The 16,818-nt window shown below is 43.2% G+C and overlaps 1 protein-coding gene across 3 annotated transcripts in view; it reads right to left on the bottom strand.

Annotated features, from left to right (window-relative positions):
* The window catches only part of TSPAN18 (tetraspanin 18), a 119,357-nt gene that overhangs the window by 44,237 nt on the left and 58,302 nt on the right, over window positions 1–16,818 (bottom strand). For 2 of the 3 annotated variants that reach the window (XM_056494012.1, XM_056494013.1), the window contains exon 2: window positions 13,344–13,472. The gene's annotated coding sequence lies outside the window, so the exon portion shown is untranslated. Of the gene's footprint in view, window positions 1–2,167; window positions 2,256–13,343; window positions 13,473–16,818 lie in introns of those variants that run through there. The other variant, XM_056494014.1, reaches the window with a different exon arrangement.

Here is a 16,818-nt window from a genome sequence, read left to right as displayed (position 1 = left end):
ATTTGGGATGGTGCTAAATTTAGAAGGAGGGGTTAATTGTTTAACCTTAGAAAAATAATTATGCTTCTTTTGGTGCTGCCTTAAAAAAAAAAAATCATATTTTCAGTTGCCCAAAGCATATAAAGTTCAATGCAATAGTAAACTCTTTAGTGGAGATGTACCTGTGGGATCACTAAACAAAAATCTGATACTAGGCTACCAGCTTTTATAGATTATGGATCTGCCTGCCTGTGCTGTGGGAAAAAACCTCCCACCATTTATTTAAAACAAAACTTGAAATCTGGTTTGGTTTTTTTTAATTTCTATTTTGTTTTGGTTTTGGTTGTTTGTTTTTTTTTTTTAATCCAGTGTTCCAATACTGCACATGTTCAATTTAATTTCTATTCCAGTTACTGCTGTCACTTGGCTGGAAGAAGAGGTGGTGTGGCATAGCTAAGTCTGGTTTAGAACTTTCAAGCAATTTTTTAATCAGAATTTCTTGCAGTTCTGTGATTTGTCCTCCTATATGTTGTGAGCTATGGGGTTGGGTTTTTTTCCCCAGTAGAGGTAGTTGAGTAGTAATAATTCCTTACATTCTCAACAAAACTGGTGTTCAGCCCAGCCTTGTCATTCACACAGATCTGGGTGCAGGGGTAAGGTTTCAATCTCCATTCTGGTCACTGTCTTTTCAAGTTCACTGATACTAATATGGTTCCCAAAAATGTTACTCCACTCTCCATTTCAGCAGGAACCAGAGTGAACATTTACTCCTCCCATTTCAATTTTCCAGAAATTACACAGGCCTTTTACATATTTTCTCTACTAGTAAGAAAAGAAATCGGGGAAGAGAAATGGGATGTGGTTTCTGTTTTAAGCAGGAAAATTTATATGGAATAAAGTGCTTAATCCAACAGGTTGTTGGGATATTAATGCTAAAATTTGATTAGGAGATGGAATTTTATTGATACCCCTGGTTAGCCTATATTTGGTTTAACAAAGTAAATAATCTGGTAAAACACCTAAAAAATGTTTAGGAAGACAGGAGGAATACAACAATAAACAATTTATATGACAAAACCCCTGTACCAAAGTGTAGCAATTTATTGTCTAACTTCACCTTCAGTAGAGAGAAAAGGGTTTCTCATTTCTATTCACAATGGATACTAGACTTCTGTGAATAGTTATTTACTGACAATCAGTGGCTTTGTGTGCATATTTTCATACATATATATGTATGTATATATGTATATTTATACACACACACACAGAGCCAAGACAAAGCAGATTCACCTTCAGCCCAGCTTTTCAGCAGTCATCTCACAAGGAGTCTCAGTGAGCCTCATCTCTCATCCTCTGACACTCTTCATACATTGTAAATAGAAACACAAAGTGTGGACTGCCATTTGCATTCATTTTCAGAGATGCAAATACTTTCATAAATAACATTTTCTAAAGACCTAGGAAAAAATGTTCCACATTTCCTGACCTTCTACTGTTTGTCTTTAAACCCTTCAGGTTTCCAGACTTCTAGCAGTTTTGTTTCTAATATCAGTTCAAAGTTTGGTGCTGACCCCCTTCAGCAATGAAATGAGCCAATCTTCAATGTGACTTTGCTCAGGTGTTCATCCCCCTGCCACACACACTTCATTAGACTAATTTGCTTTCACATATTAAAGTTGAATATACATATTCTTAGATCAGGTAGCATTTCTGCCATGAAAACTGACTGCTTTGAGCAAGAGGACCCTGATCTGTTATTTAAGGTCTTTCATGCTCTCTCAGTCTAAAGGTTAATTACCACTACTGACACAGTTCCTGAGTGCTGTTTGAAGTAGCACAATACTTTACAGATGTATACTGCAAAGGAAATAGCCCAAATTTAAACTAGATGAGCTTAAAAGTTATTTTTGACCTCTCTCAGTGAAGTTTATAGACATTTACACCAGTGCTGCACCACAGGGCATCCTCCTGACAATGAGCATTCAAGTGCTCAGCAAAGGAGAGGGGAGAAGGGTTGTGCCCTACAGTCAGCATAGGCCCCTCTGAACACAAGAATAATGCATGACATGGCCAGCCACTGTCACCAAGCAGTGATGTGCACGGGCTGCAAAGAGCATTTCCATGTTTTAGATGAAATAATTTATTTTTAAATATTCAGCAGTCAGTGCCTTCTTGGTACTGTACTCACAGGGTCTCCAGTCACAGGCTGTGATTCCATGCTGCCAGGAAGGCTACTTGTCAGCAGTGTAGTGTGAGCAGCAGGAGGCTCAGAGCAGGGATGTGGAACAGAGTGCACACGCCAGAGCCAGCACAGTGGTGGTTTGCTAAGCCCCCACATCTCTGCTGAGCAGCTGGGCTGCACTTCCCTCCTATCAATAATAATGATAAACAATATTAACAGCAGCAAAGGCAAAGGGAGCTCTGAGCCTGCAGGCTGCATCAGGCAGACTTTGTGCTCCTGCTCCCAAGTGCACAGGGATTTCTCCCCACAGCCTGCGCTTTCGCAGGGCTGGCCGGGGGCTGAGATGCAGGACAGCCTGTATCCAGGCAACAGGCATCCTGAGCTCTGCAAACCTCTGCAGTGCACAAGAGGAGAAGCTGGGACCTCCCCAGGCTTCACAGAGTGTGGGATAGAAGGAGCTTTTCCAGTTTCAAAGAACAAGGGCAGAGAGTAAAACAAACTGTCAAAATACTTTCTGTCAATGACAGCATGTTCCAAGGTCCCCCTGGGGCTGCCTGCTTTCCCAGCACTGCTCACTGGGAAGGTGAAAAATTTACTGTGACCTTCTCTTTTCTTTCTCAGTGCTCTGTATGTTCTCACCTGGTACACCTCTTCCTAGTGCAGGAATTTTCCAGATTTACTAGCCACCTATAGGCAGTGGTCTGGATTCCTGGAGCCATGTTTTGGCCAGGCAAAACCTACCAGTGTCATGGTTAATGGACATGCACCCACATCACCAGGCTTCAGAGAGGTTTGTGGGAGGAAAAGATCAGTTGAGAGCAGGTGATTCATCAATCCTTATATTCACAAGAAGTTCTTCATCAGTAAAGGGATACACTTCTAGGGCCAGGGAGATACGTGGGAGTGTGTACACTGACTCCAGTGGCATTCAGATTTCACACACAGTGCCTTGGGCAGGTTTGCTCAGGATGCACTGTTCCACTCAGTTTCCAGCTTCAGCTGATGACAGAGACTGGGACAGTCTGGTGGAGATTTCATATTTGAGGAAAGATCAAACACCATGAGCTAAGTGAGTTACAGACACAAACCTGGTCCCCAAGCATCTTCAATTCTCAGATAATCTACAGGCCACTGACATTCAAAACATGAACTGCAGAGGATGAAGTTATTTGACAAAGAAGTAGAAACATGCTCATAGAGCTTCTGTAGTGTTCAGCTGCCTTCCAAGCAATTCTTCAAGCTGCCATATGGACATTATGTAATTGCAAGATATACAGGGAAGAACAGTCATGGATAGAAAAAAAGCATGGCAAATTGCTGTATGAAGATGCTCTGATCCAAAGCAGGCTTAATTCAAAGGAACCTTGTGTCTAGGATGAAAACAGGGTCACAATGGCCTTTCCCACCTTACTTGATGCTGTGCCAGCATTTGAGGCTCTTGGCCATAAACATAATTTGTGACACAACAAACTGCACAGCAAACACAACAGGTAGCCTAACCTTCCTCATCATCACACTACTAATACACTGTCCAGTCAGGATTTTTACTGTCATTCACTGTGACTAGAAACATTAAACAAACACTACCCCCAGAGCTGTATGAAGAGATAAAATCAGGAGCACTCTTCAGGGCTTGGGAATTCTCATGACTCCTGCTGCCATCTCAGCTTTCTGCCCATACCTTTCCTTCTCTCTTACTAACTTTTACAGCCTCACTGCCTTGGCAAGTAGCTTATTTTCCTTCTAGCACTGACAGCTCTTATTGTAGGAGACAGCACAGTATAAAGTTACTCATTAAGGGAGGTAAAGAACTACCTCCCTTCAACTCCAGTTGAACTCTGGAGAAAAATAAGTATAGCCCTTCTTTTCTCCTTTGTGAGCAACGACATGGAACATCAGAAAATGCTGGCCTAAGTGCATGTTGTACAGATGTCCTCAAGGAGATTAACTCAGGGCATGCAATTCCCATCCTTTGCAGTACAGGGTGTGTCTTCCCAGCCAGCTACACCAATTTTACAATTTCCTTAAGTAGGAAGGGTGATGTCAGACCTGTGTGCCAGGTGTCCTGGATTTCAATCTGAGTTCACCCACTGATAGAGGAAGGGCAAAACTTTCTGTCTGTTAAATCACATCAGCTTTCTCCCCCAAATTCTTATAGACATAAAGACTGTCTTGAATCCATAAATATTTTTTACAGCTTTTTCCTTCCTAACATGTCCATTCTGCAACACTGCCTCTGCAAAAGCAAGAAGAGTTGCAGCACAGAATCTGGAGGTATGGTAAGTTGAAGGCCAGATAGATAAAGGGGCAGGACAGTGATGTGGCACCACTGTAAAGCTGAAGCACAGGGTCCTTTCTGAAATAAGGAATGCTCCATATCAGAGGTGACAGCAAAGATCCAAGGGGACAATTTAATGTTGCATTAGGAAACCACTGAGATCTTCAGAGCACACTTCAGCAGAGCACTACCACCACTGTCTTCTTCAGGACCTACAATTAAAATACCCATTTAAGTGCTTGGGAGAAGATAGGCCAGATGCTTTCACCCATTGCTAAACCAACTCTTCTGCCTGTGCTATTTTGTGCAAATCGATCCCTCAGTCAGAAATTAAAAACAAGATGAGCAGCACTCAAAGACACATCAGAGGAGCTCAGATTGAGAAGAAACCCAGAGTGATGCTGATTGATTCCTCCCAGGATGCCTCTCCCCAAAGCAATAATGAAGAACGTGCCTGGGACAGCAGCCCTGAGCACTGCCTGAAACATTTGCAGAGCTCTCCTCACCCACAGACCTCCCTGCCTGGGGAGTGTGTTTAAAACAGCTCTGCAAAGCACTGCAGCCAGGGTCTCTCCTGGAAAAAACAAACATCCCCTTCCATTCTGCTCCCCTGGAAATCAAGCTCCAGCCCCAAATCTGGGAGCACCTCTGCTGTGTGTACAGTGGTACCTGTCCAACATTCCTCAGTAACAGAATCACTGGGGATGGGGGGGAGAGTGCTGCTCCTCCTGGGCAGGCAGAGTACAAGGGATACAGGGAAGATAAACAATGCCCTTCAGAGCTTCCAAACAAATCCTACTGCTGGTGCTGGAGGCAGATATTTTAATCCTCAGCTGCAAGTCACTGGGACACAATAAAAGAGAATTAGCAAAGAAAACAGTTAATGATAACAATGAGCATTCGTGTCTTAGTCCTTGCCTTGCAGCTGAGAGTATTCAGTAATTCAGAGGTGGATGAGAAAACAGAAATAGGAAAACCTAGAGCAGTCTCCCTGCCACTAAGAGTGGCAAAATTAACTCACCAGCAGAAGGAAGAGCAATGTCTTAATTGTCATTTTCCTGCCAAACATGCCCCAAATTCTTTCAGAAATGGGGCACAAAAATAAATTTTATATTAACAAAAAACAAACAAACAAAAATTACCCTGCATCATAATACCCAGAAAGAACAGCAAAATGACCAAAAGATTCTGCTGTTTGGATATATATATATATATCTGTAGCCAGATTCTGTTGACTGAAACATCTTAATTTTAACCTGATTTTATGAAGATGTATGGTGTCTGTGAAGATTCTGGGATATAAAAATTTAATTTTTGTCTTTCATAAAAATTGTCTCCTACAGGGATGTGATTCACAGACTTGATATGCACAGCTGATTTTCTATTCACAGGAAAAGAACATCAGAACACTAGGCTTTCCATCAATTGTCATTACTACTAATCAATAGAAAAAACTCATAGCAGAAGACTAAGACCCCAAGCAGCTCAGGCAGCAGCTTGGGATTAGCTTTGTCCACTTAACACTCAGGACTATTGAGTATCCCTGGGGATTTATATTGCTAGTCCTAAACATCTGGATTTACATTTAGCCAGTTTGGAGTTGTCCAAAAGAGTTCTTTTTAACTACAGCTTGAAAAAAAAAAAAAAAACCCAAAAAAACAAAACTAACAAAACAACCAGAAACCATTTCATCACTGCTTTTTAAACCATTTCATCACTGCTTTTTAGAAGCCACCATCACTTATCCCCATTTCCTGAGATGACTTGTGGAATATACACATATTTATCCACTGTGTGGTCATGCTAAGTCTCCAGCAGAACCAGAGCTTTGCTGTACTGATCTTCAGGTGTTTTAAACAGCCATAAATTGTGCTCATGTGAGTAGTCTGTACTTACAGTCTTCACTTTGAGCACTGGCTTTTGGCAGATGGACCCAGAACAGCAGAACTCCAGCTCCTGGTTCCCATCAGTTCAGAGACTTTGGCCTCCAGTGCTGCTACCAGATAGCATACAGAGCTGGGAGATGGAAAGGGAAATGGAAAAGCAAAGGCAGTCCTGGCAAATAATTTCACTTTCCAGTAATGTGATCCATACATGAATCCAGCTCACAGGCCAATAACTTGTGATAAACTTATAGCTCTGTTCTGAGAGCTGAGCACTTCAGCACAGGGGGAAGAGGGAACAAACTCTTTCCTTCTTGTTAACTGAATCCTTGTGGGAGAAATAAGTTAAAGTTGAGGATATTATTTTTAGCTTTCTTGGAATGTACTCTTGGATACACTTTGCAGCCAGAAATAAATGGTTATAAATGGTCCAGGTCAGTTTGAGGAGTCAGTGACAAGTTCTGCATTGCCAAACATGTCCTCTGTGCTGCACTGGGTGTCCATCCTTCTCTCTCTAGCACCAGCAAGGGCTACCCAGGCAGCAGCAAGAATGCCCAAGCCTGAAAACCCTGCTGCAGAACATGAGGAAACCAGTGGGCTGGATAGCCACAAACTCTAATACCCTGTTGTTAACAGTCACCAGGGAAAAGTGCCAGAAACAGTTCAAGGTGGCAAGTACACAAAGCCAGCTCACAGAGATGCTTCCTCCCACCCTCCTGGGCTGCAGGGAGGGACTAAGCCTGCTAAACCTCCTAGATACTTTACAAGGTCAAGACTGTGCTACGAGTCCATCTGAAAACTACCACCTCATTAGTGATTGGGCATTTGAAAATAAACCTTTCACAGATGGTTAGAAAAGGAATTTTATGCTGCTTAAATATACTTCTTTGAAATATACTTGTATTTGCACTCACACATGTGCTGTACTCCACGTTTTCAGGAAAGGAAAGCCTCCATATGCTGGGCACTGGAAGCTGAAACACAGAGCACTGCCATCATAACCCCCTCCATCTCATCCAGCACAAAATACCTGCATGTCCTCCCTGCCTCAGCTCTCCTGACACTTCCTTCTGAGGAGAGCAGCCCTGAATGTCCAGCACAAGCATGTCCAAGGCTACTCCTACTTTCTTATCTGCCAACAATCCTCAACAAAGGTAATGCCTGCCAAGGATGCAGCTCCCATCCATTAGAAGAGTACGAGACATCTTAAAAAGGACAAACCAGACATCAGATTATCATTATCTTTACTGTGCACAAGCCTGGCCAGCAGCTGACCTACGTGTAGGCTCCTCTCTCAAAAGAGCTCTCAAGATTTTGCACTAAATAGATGCATCAATATAGGCAAGAAAGAAATCTCAGCTTTAAAATGGGTCAGGGCACTCAATAGCAATAATAACCTTTTTCATGCTCTGAAAGTTTATAAATCGACTAGTTTTCAATTTATTTTCTTTTCAAGACACATAGAAATTTTTTGATATGCAGTTTTACAAGTGAGGAAAAGGAATTTCTGGATCAATTCTTTCACAGAAAGGAGGAACAACAGGGAAATACACGAAGATAAACACCCCAGAATTAAAACTTTTTCATCATCATATTTCTCTGAAAAGGAATGCAAAGTTCCACAAAACTAGTTTCTTCACAAAATAAAATACATTTCCTACAAGCAAAAGCTTATCAGCTGTTTTAACATCTTTATATAGTTGAGGAAGGAAAGCAGAGATGAATCAAGCTACTTCCCACTGTCAGTATGCAGACTAGACACAGAACTAATAATTGAATGCAAAACTCCCCAAACCCACTTCACTAGAGGGTAATACTATCGTTATTACTGATTTTAGTAGTTATCACCTCTCACTGATCCCAGCTCTTACTCATAAGCCCAGGAATGGAAGCTTCAAATACATGCACATATACCCCTCTTATGTATCTGTTTCCTGAGAAATCTCTACAGCGAGAGAATAGTTCTAGCAGCTTTTCAACTAAGCCCCCAGCTACACTCAATAGTCTTCAAAATGCATGAATCAAAAGCAAATGTACTTTTGTAGGTCTCAAAATAAGCAATGCAAAGCCTTCAGTGCCATTCTCAGTGACACCCTATCTCAGGCACTCCACTCAGGATGTGGCACAGCAGTGAAAGGCAGCTCTGCTTTCCTGCCCTGTCACATTGGGTAAACCTCATTTTGCCTTGACAAAGCACTTATTAGACAAGAATTAGTCAAAAAAAGCTTTAAATTACTCTGTAGCATTAGATCTAAGTGACAGGAATTGTTAGAGATATATTTCTAATGACAATTTCTTTCCTCCTCCATCATGATTGTTTCCATGTTACACAAGCTCCTAACTTCATAGGGAAACAGGCACCCACATGCACCACAGTCAGCATCAGAAGGATTAGTTCCAAGTCTCTGGAGCCTCTGAAGAGGTCACTCCACTGCTGGCAGAATCAGCCCTAGTGACATTTGGGTCCCTAGAGCCATTAGAGACAGAGGTGGCAAACACGTGCCACATTGTCAGCGGCCACTTGCAGCCTGCTGAGCACCTCCTGCAGCAGAAGAGCAGAACCCTCCCTCTGTCCCAGCTGAGATCCCAGGCACTGCCCCTCAGAGAAGGCATTCAGCATGCATGGCTGACCTGGCACTCACCCTGGGCACTCCTCTCTCCTTGTTATCGTGCACAGCAAACCTTGGCCACTGCAGCTCCCGGGACAGCCACAGCATGAGCAAGCTGTGAGCAAAACAATCAGCCTGGGAGCTTGCAGGGAGCTTGGGATAATGGCTGCCAGGCCAGGAGCATCCCATTTATCTGTGCAGTGCTAGCTCAGGTGTCCTGTGCCAGCCATGTACCTGCCAAAAGTCATTTGTCACCTCGCTGGTGACCTGGGAGCCGAGCGCACGGGGCATGGCATCGTTCCACATCTCCCACTGTGACACCTCCTCTTGATACCACACTGGACTGCACTGAGCAGGCACCACACTACCTCTCCTGAAGAAAAGGCTGTGTGAGCCCATTCCCCTGCTACACTGGTGCCAGAGTAAGGCAAAGCCCAGAAGGCTTCCCCAGTTTTATCTCTAGTATCAGTACAATTTATCACAGAGTAAGATTCTCTTGGAGAATAATTTTGTAGGCTTCTCCAAACAATTTAATTCACAGCCAAAAGAAAAATTAAAGAAAATTAGAACTTTTTAAGCATGATATCTGATTCTTTTGGTCAATGCAACAGGCTTATATAAAAAACACCGAACCTTTAGAAAGTCCTTAGTCCATTCTCACAACATTGCAGTTTCTTTAAAAGTTGTCAAACTGTTCAACATTTTAATACTGTATATTGTCATGCACACACAGATTATCATCATTATAATATTGAACTATTAATATTCTGCCCAAAAATTTGTCTATAGAAAGTATTTTCCCTTTTTCCACTTCTGTAATCACACCTCAGCATAACACAGATTGAGTATTGTGACATGATTGTGGTAAATGGACCTCAAAATTTGTTGCTTCTTCTTTCTAAAAAGGAATTGGGTTTTTTCTACTTTAATTTTTAACAAGTTTGCAACATTATCAGTTGTTGAACAGATTTTTATGGGGGCAATCAGCAGAGCATCACAAGGAATCAGAAGTGATGGCAAGCATAGAAAGCACAACTAAAAACTGCATCCCAATTCAAGAGGCTACAAGAGGATACAAAAGGAAGAGTGCCCAAATCTTGTGCTCACATAAACAAGCACACACTCATTCCTCTCCAAGAGTTACCCTTTTCCCAGCTCCCAAACCTATGCTTTTCCCACTCCAGGCTCTGCCTCTGCTTTCTGGAGTCAGGGGATTCAGCCTTTTTTGTGCTCACTTTGCTCCAGCTGTTCCTTTGTAGAAGTTGCTAAGTGGATGTGTTTGAAGTTCAGATCTATTTCAAAAAAAAGAGCAGTCTCTGTTCATCAACAAGTGACAGTTGCACCAGGAAGAAATCCCAAACTCCAGGAGTCCTTTTCCTGAGCTGGTTCATGTTTAGACTGACCCCTGCTACCAACAGATCTTCAGTCCCTGAAATACTGCTGCTCACAGCCTGGCTTCCTGCAGCCTCAAACATTTCATCCAGCTGCTGGGATAATTGGGCTGTGGTCAGACCCAGCAGAGGGCTGGGTCATCCAACAGAGCAGAGGAAGCTGCTGGCCCAAACTGTGCCTGCCACTCACTCAGCCCTGCAGCTGCAAGCATGTATGAATAAAAGGCAGGTTGTGAATGAAAAGGGACACAGAGGGGTGCTCTGTGCCTCTGTCCCAGGTCCCAAGCATCCTCTCCAGCGAGGTAAAAAAAGGTGAGAAAACAAACATCACTATTAATCATTATTACTGAGTTCAAGACACAGGAAAATGCAACATCCTCTCCTCCTGTCATAGTAAATGGACTCGTCATTTGCTATTTTGCTGCTTTGCCTCATCACCTGAACTGAGATAACAGAGTAAGTCTTTGCACAGCCTAAAATACTGTACCACATGTACCATGGGCTACCACTTTCCTTTTGCCCAGAGCTTGCACCAAAACAGAACAACTTTCAGCAAGGGGGAAAGAAAAAGCAACTGTAAGAAATCAATTTCTAGAAAGAATGCAACATTATGCCATTTTCCTTAAATGGCCACGGGTATCCCATGTGGAGGCACAAACAATAGCCAGCTTGGCAGGGGGGAGAGTAAGAAGAAGACTTGGGGGGAAAAAATTATATATATAAATTCCCTGCTGGCCCTCACCCTCCATTTCCTCTTGGATTTCTTTGTGACTGCACTGAAAGGGGTCAATAGCTCCCAGCTTGAGAAATGCAGCTTTTGAAAGGACTATCACCAGCATCTGTATTTAAAGCCTTTTACTCCACGGCCCCCCAGCTAATGCAAAGCTTTTAAAAAGAGAACAGCAAGATAAACTTTCATGGTAAAGGAAAAGCAAAGGGGAGAGGAGAAACAGTGCCTCTCTGCCTTGGGCTTACTGACACTTTCAGTGGAATAAAGCTTGACTGGCAAAGCAGGGACAGGGAACATAAGCTGCAGATGATCCAGAGTGCTATGGGTCATTACACCTGGCTTTGGTCTCCACCTCCCCATCCTTTAAAGTGCATTGCAAAACCACAAGAAACAGCCAAGCACCAAACTGGAAAAGAGTTTCAAGTGGTTAAAAACAATGGGAAAATTAGCACAGGACTCACTGAGCATATCAGAGCTTTGCCATCTTAAGTGCTTAAGAATCTTGTATCTGACAAGCACAGGAAACTTAGTCAAATTTTAGTAAGCTTAATTAACTTATCTTGATAATGAAAGACTGCAGCAGTGGCTAAGATTATATTTAGGCTTTCTGTTTGAAGAAACACTCCATAAAAGCTATGTTAGAGCCAGGATTAATTGAGAGGGAGGAGGAACAGGATTGTGACCTCCTCCTTTAGTGCCAGAGGACAGAGCCCATGTGAAAGGCTGGCACATGCCCAGTTTTTCAGGACCCCCAGGCTCCATTTCACATTGAAACCTCATTCAAACATCCAATGGCAATTATATTGCAGTTGCTTTGTGTATTAGGATGTTGTTTTTAATTCACTTTGGAAGCTGATGAATCCGTATGCCCACACAAGGCAGCTGTACAGCTCAGCTGTTCCAGGTGTAATCTGGTCATCTGCATTCCAGCATTCATCCACTTAGAAACTAACTGTTCTCCCTAATAAAACTTTTCCAAATTTGAGAGAAAAAAACAGGTGAAATGTCACAGAAAGATGCTCTACCTTGGATTAGCTAAATAAAACCAGCTATGATTTTCCAGCTCAAATTTATTTGACTTTATCTGATTATTTAACTGGAGTTTTTCGGTGAACATTAGAAGAAGCCCACACCATTCATCAAAGACAAGCCTGCAATCCACAGATGGAAAGGTGCTCCAGCAGCACCACACACAGCAAAAAGGTGTTTCATCCTACCAAATTGTCTGGGAGAAAAGCCAGAGAGAATGCTCCAGAAACACAAAAGTAAATTGCCACTTCGAGTCTCTAGCACTGGCAGCAAACGACTTTGCATTTCACTTCAGTTCCCAATCATACTATCTTTCTCACAGGCATTCAAAAACATTAGTCTGAGCCTTATCAGATCCTGAATTAGGATTGTAGAAAAGCTCCTGAGTCTGAGAAATGCAGTTCAGAGACGTTTATGGGGCTGTAATGAGTACTGACAGATAAGCCACACTCATGCAAACATGCTTGCAACTGATGTCTGGTTTAACACAATACAGCCCTAAGCCTTCATAATGCAGCACAGGACACAGAATCCTCCCATCACCTACTACTAATTGCATCTGCAGCGGTCAGGGGTTGAAAGAGAAGTAAGCAGATTAATTCTATTAGTCTGTGCAATAGTATCCCAGGGGGACAAGGGAAAATCCCATCATTTAAATCAGGGCTGGTAGACGCTGCTGGGAACGATGTTACATACTAGCAGGGGATTAAGAGTTTGGACTAAAGGGCCTCGTTTTTTCTAGATCTGGTTTCCATGAGTCATAGCAATTAGAACTGCAAGGCTTTTGTGTTTGTTTTTTCTCACTCACAGATGACCTGGTACATCTTTCCGAGTTGAAAACAACATTATTAAATTAATTTCTTACTAAACCCCTTTTCCACAACATACATTCTTTTATTCCCTTTTCTTAAAAAAAAAGTTTTCTGTTTAAATTAAGGTATTTCCAATACAAAATTATTTTAGAACACAAGATGTAAGTATTGCTTTATTAATACCTTGTATGTAACATTTTTCTTTTTTCAGCACACTCCTCCCACGCTTTTAGGCTATATTTATCTCAACCATATGGGCAGTCTTGATCCTCTGAAAGTACATTTTTGCTGAGAAATGTTCCCCGTGCTGTAAATACATTGCAAGGTTTCATCCCAACACACATAGCAGGCAGTGGTGACAAAGCCCCTCTTGAGCCAAATGAATGGGAAAAATAATTTTCTCAATCTAATGCAGGTGAGCTTGAGCATCAGAAGCACTGTCTGCCTTACCTGTGGGGTGCTTTGAGGGGACAGACTTCAGGGAATACTTGTTCTCCTCAAGAGGTCAGGCTGTACTGAATATGCATCAGTCAGGATCCTTGCTTCAGGTCTCTAGCACTGTGAGCAAGGCTGGTCAACCTGTCAGAGACAGCAAACAAAATACATAAGACACATACTGTGTGGGAGTCCAGAGTATTCCTCTGGCTTCCTTGGAAGGTTTAAGACCCCTCTGGCGGGGTCCCCAAAGACCCTGGAATGGGACCCAGGTGTCTCGGGGGCTGGATTTGGCTCCTTGGAGCAACTTACCAACACTGAGAGAAGAAATGCAAGCCACAAGAGTGAATGGAGTGTAAATTAGACTGTTAGAATGTAGAATTAGCAAATTTCTAGAATGTTTGTGATAAGGGACACATGGCCAAGATAAAGAATTGGGGGTGTGAATACCTCTTCCTCCTTCTCCTCCGTGTCATCCATGCTGGGTGACACGCTGGCACTTTTAGATTGGATGAAAACAAATCTGGACCATGTAACAAGATTGTATTGTATTGGGGGTCATTTGTAAATACCTAGTACGTAGGTTAGACTATAAAAGATAAGTCCTGCCTCTGCCAGGCGAATTCTGCCATGGACGTCTGGCAAGCAGACTGCTGTTCGCTAAACAAAGCATTCCTAAGATAAGCAACAATAAACAACCATAAAAACCTCTAAAAACAGCCTCCTGCAGTCTCTCATCGGCGAGCATTGGAAAGAGCTGGGTTCCAAACCACCTGCATGTCCACCAAAGGTGATCTCAAGTCTAAGAAAACACCTCAGGATGTGACATTTGGCGTCCCTGGGTGGGCTGCAGCTTACAAAGGTGGGTGCGGACCCCTAAACCCTGAAAACCCAGCTCAAAAAGATGCACACAGCTAGAAGAGACCCCTCCAGGCAAAGACATTTAACCACCTAGCTAGTCCTTGTAGCCTGCAAAAGCAAGTACAAACCTCCAAAAAACCAAGCTTCAAAAAAGGCACGCCGTTGAAAAGGACTGCGGCAGAAATTTCTGGCCCTCTGCCAAGTAAAGCCAAAGTCCAAACGCAAGTCAAAGAAGAGGTGTCCCAAAAAGCCTCGCTCCTGTGCACTGCTAGTCAGTTTCAAAAACCTCCAAATCAATTTTGGACAAATTGCTTTTGGGTAAAACGGTTCAAATTCAAATACGTCATAAAAACACTATAGGCAAAACTCTCAGCAAGAAACAGCTCACTTTACCATCCACTTTAGAAGTTTTAGCTTTTGTTCATCCTGTCTCTGTCACAAAGAAGGAATTCTAAAATTTGCTTGTGTGAGTGAAGCTTCATTACCCACAGGCAAAAACAAATGTACTATTTACAGCAGAATTCTGGCAAAAAGTTAATTGTGATTGATATAAGTCTGTAACTCTAAGAAATAAGAAAGTAAAAGACTCCCAAAAGTGTAGCTTTATCCAGTCTCTCCTTGGCAAAAAGCAATTAAAGTCTCTCAAAAACTAGGAAAAAATTCTTACCTAGCTATGAGCTGGGGGAGGGAAGTTTATGGCTGCCGTGCCAGCAGCAGCAAGTTCAGCAAAAAATCTTTTAACAGTAGCACAAGTTATGTTAAAGGCATTGTCTGCTAAAAAAATAAAAGTTTCTAGTCCTCTAAAGGCCATAGAGAGTCTCTCAAGACTTGAAAAGAAGACATCCAGCCAGCAGCTGGTGTCTACACAAACTGTCTGCCAGCAGCAGACCAGTTCGTCTTCAGACATCCTAAATTCCTCAAATTCACCCAAATTCCTAAAATTACCTAAACCTACCCCTAAGTCGGAAAAACTCAAAATGGAAGTTTTTCCAAAAAATTTTGACAATTTAGACTTTTGTTTTTTCAATCCCTCAAAAATGACCTCACCACCAGCAGGGAGGCAATTGCATTCTACCCAGGGAGCGGTGGGGAGATCAAGGGAGGGAGATAAAATAAAACACACGATACCTTATACTTCTACAATGCTAAAACAGACAATTCTTAGTGCTGCGGGAATACACAAAGTAACTGCAACGCCATCGAAATTTCAAATCAGGGACACTTTACCAGCTTTGACACCACTTTCGCAAAAAGAGACGCCACAAATCTCAGAAAGCGGGGCGGGGGGGACAAAAACACACGCAGCAGTGGCAGGGGGTGGAGATATGAGTATAGAAACCGCAGCGCAATTCATTGTCCGCAAAAAAACCCCGTTGGTCAGTGGCGCCTCATGGGGGAACCCAGGCAAAGCGACCCCCAGAGGCGGCGGAATCGATCCCAGACGCGGCAGCCGCACAAATAGCGGGCGGGGGGAATTTCTCGCTGCCGGGGGGAGGTGGCTCCAGGCAAGACCAGCGCGGCGAGATTCACGGGGGTGGCGCTGCCCATGCCGAAAACAAGGTAAGTCTCGACGGCCAACACACAAGCGGCAGCGAGGCCAGCCACGTCCAAGGTGGACAAGTCACACCCGGGAGGGAGATCAAGACAGCCCAACCCAAAAGCAGCCAGCAGCGCATGCGTAGTTCGACCTAAGCGTAGAGAGCACACGCAAGCGTGGCGCCTAAAAATGCCAACATCCCCAAACACAAAAGTAACAAAAACAAAACAGAAACACTCAAATGTAAATAGGCATCACAGCATGCAAGCACAAAGGCCAAAATTTAGTTCACAAAGCAGTAATTCCAGCGTGAAAAGGCCAAAAATGAGTCACCACAAAGCAAAGCCAACCCGTGCCAGACGAAGGACGGGGTGCAGTCTCTCATCGGCGAGCATTGGAAAGAGCTGGGTTCCAAACCACCTGCATGTCCACCAAAGGTGATCTCAAGTCTAAGAAAACACCTCAGGATGTGACAATACTGGACCTGAAGAGAAGACTGCCACCTTGTTTTCCTTCCTCCTGCTTGGGTAAAGACCAACTCTTTCTTGTGCACCTGAAGGAAATGAAGGGAAGCATCTCTCAGTGACCCCGAACACCCTGTAAGGTCAGGACTAAAGGCAAAATCTTCCTCCTTACTTTACAGTTCGTTAGGCTGACCAGAAAAGGGCTTTAACCAGAAGGCAGGAGGAGGACAGGACTATCTCCAGCAGAAAAAGAAAAGCATCAGAGTTGCTCTGCATCTTCCCCTCTTGCTCCCTGCACAGCAGAGAAGTCATGCCCAAGAAGAGGTGCTGAGTCCCCAAAAGGCAAGTTCCAGAACAGAGGATGCATAGTGTGTGATAAAACACAGGTAATTAAATGTTTAACACACTGTAGGCAACAAACATGCACGTTTGCTCACCTACTGAATGGATGTTAAAGTACCACTTATTCTGAATGGAGGGAGCCAGAAATGACTGAGGATGGGAAAGAAGGCAAGGTGATGGAGCTAAGAGGCAGGTAAGGGTGGGAGCAAGACACCAACAAGTGCTCAAGGGCTGAAGGCAATAAGGCAAGCAAAAGAAGGTAATGCAGAGCCTGCAGAAAGGCACG

The sequence above is a fragment of the Oenanthe melanoleuca genome, chromosome 5 (genome assembly GCF_029582105.1).
Source record: "Oenanthe melanoleuca isolate GR-GAL-2019-014 chromosome 5, OMel1.0, whole genome shotgun sequence".
NCBI lineage: Eukaryota > Metazoa > Chordata > Aves > Passeriformes > Muscicapidae > Oenanthe > Oenanthe melanoleuca.
Note: the sequence above shows the minus strand (reverse complement) of the source record. Positions and strands in the feature narration are given on the sequence as shown.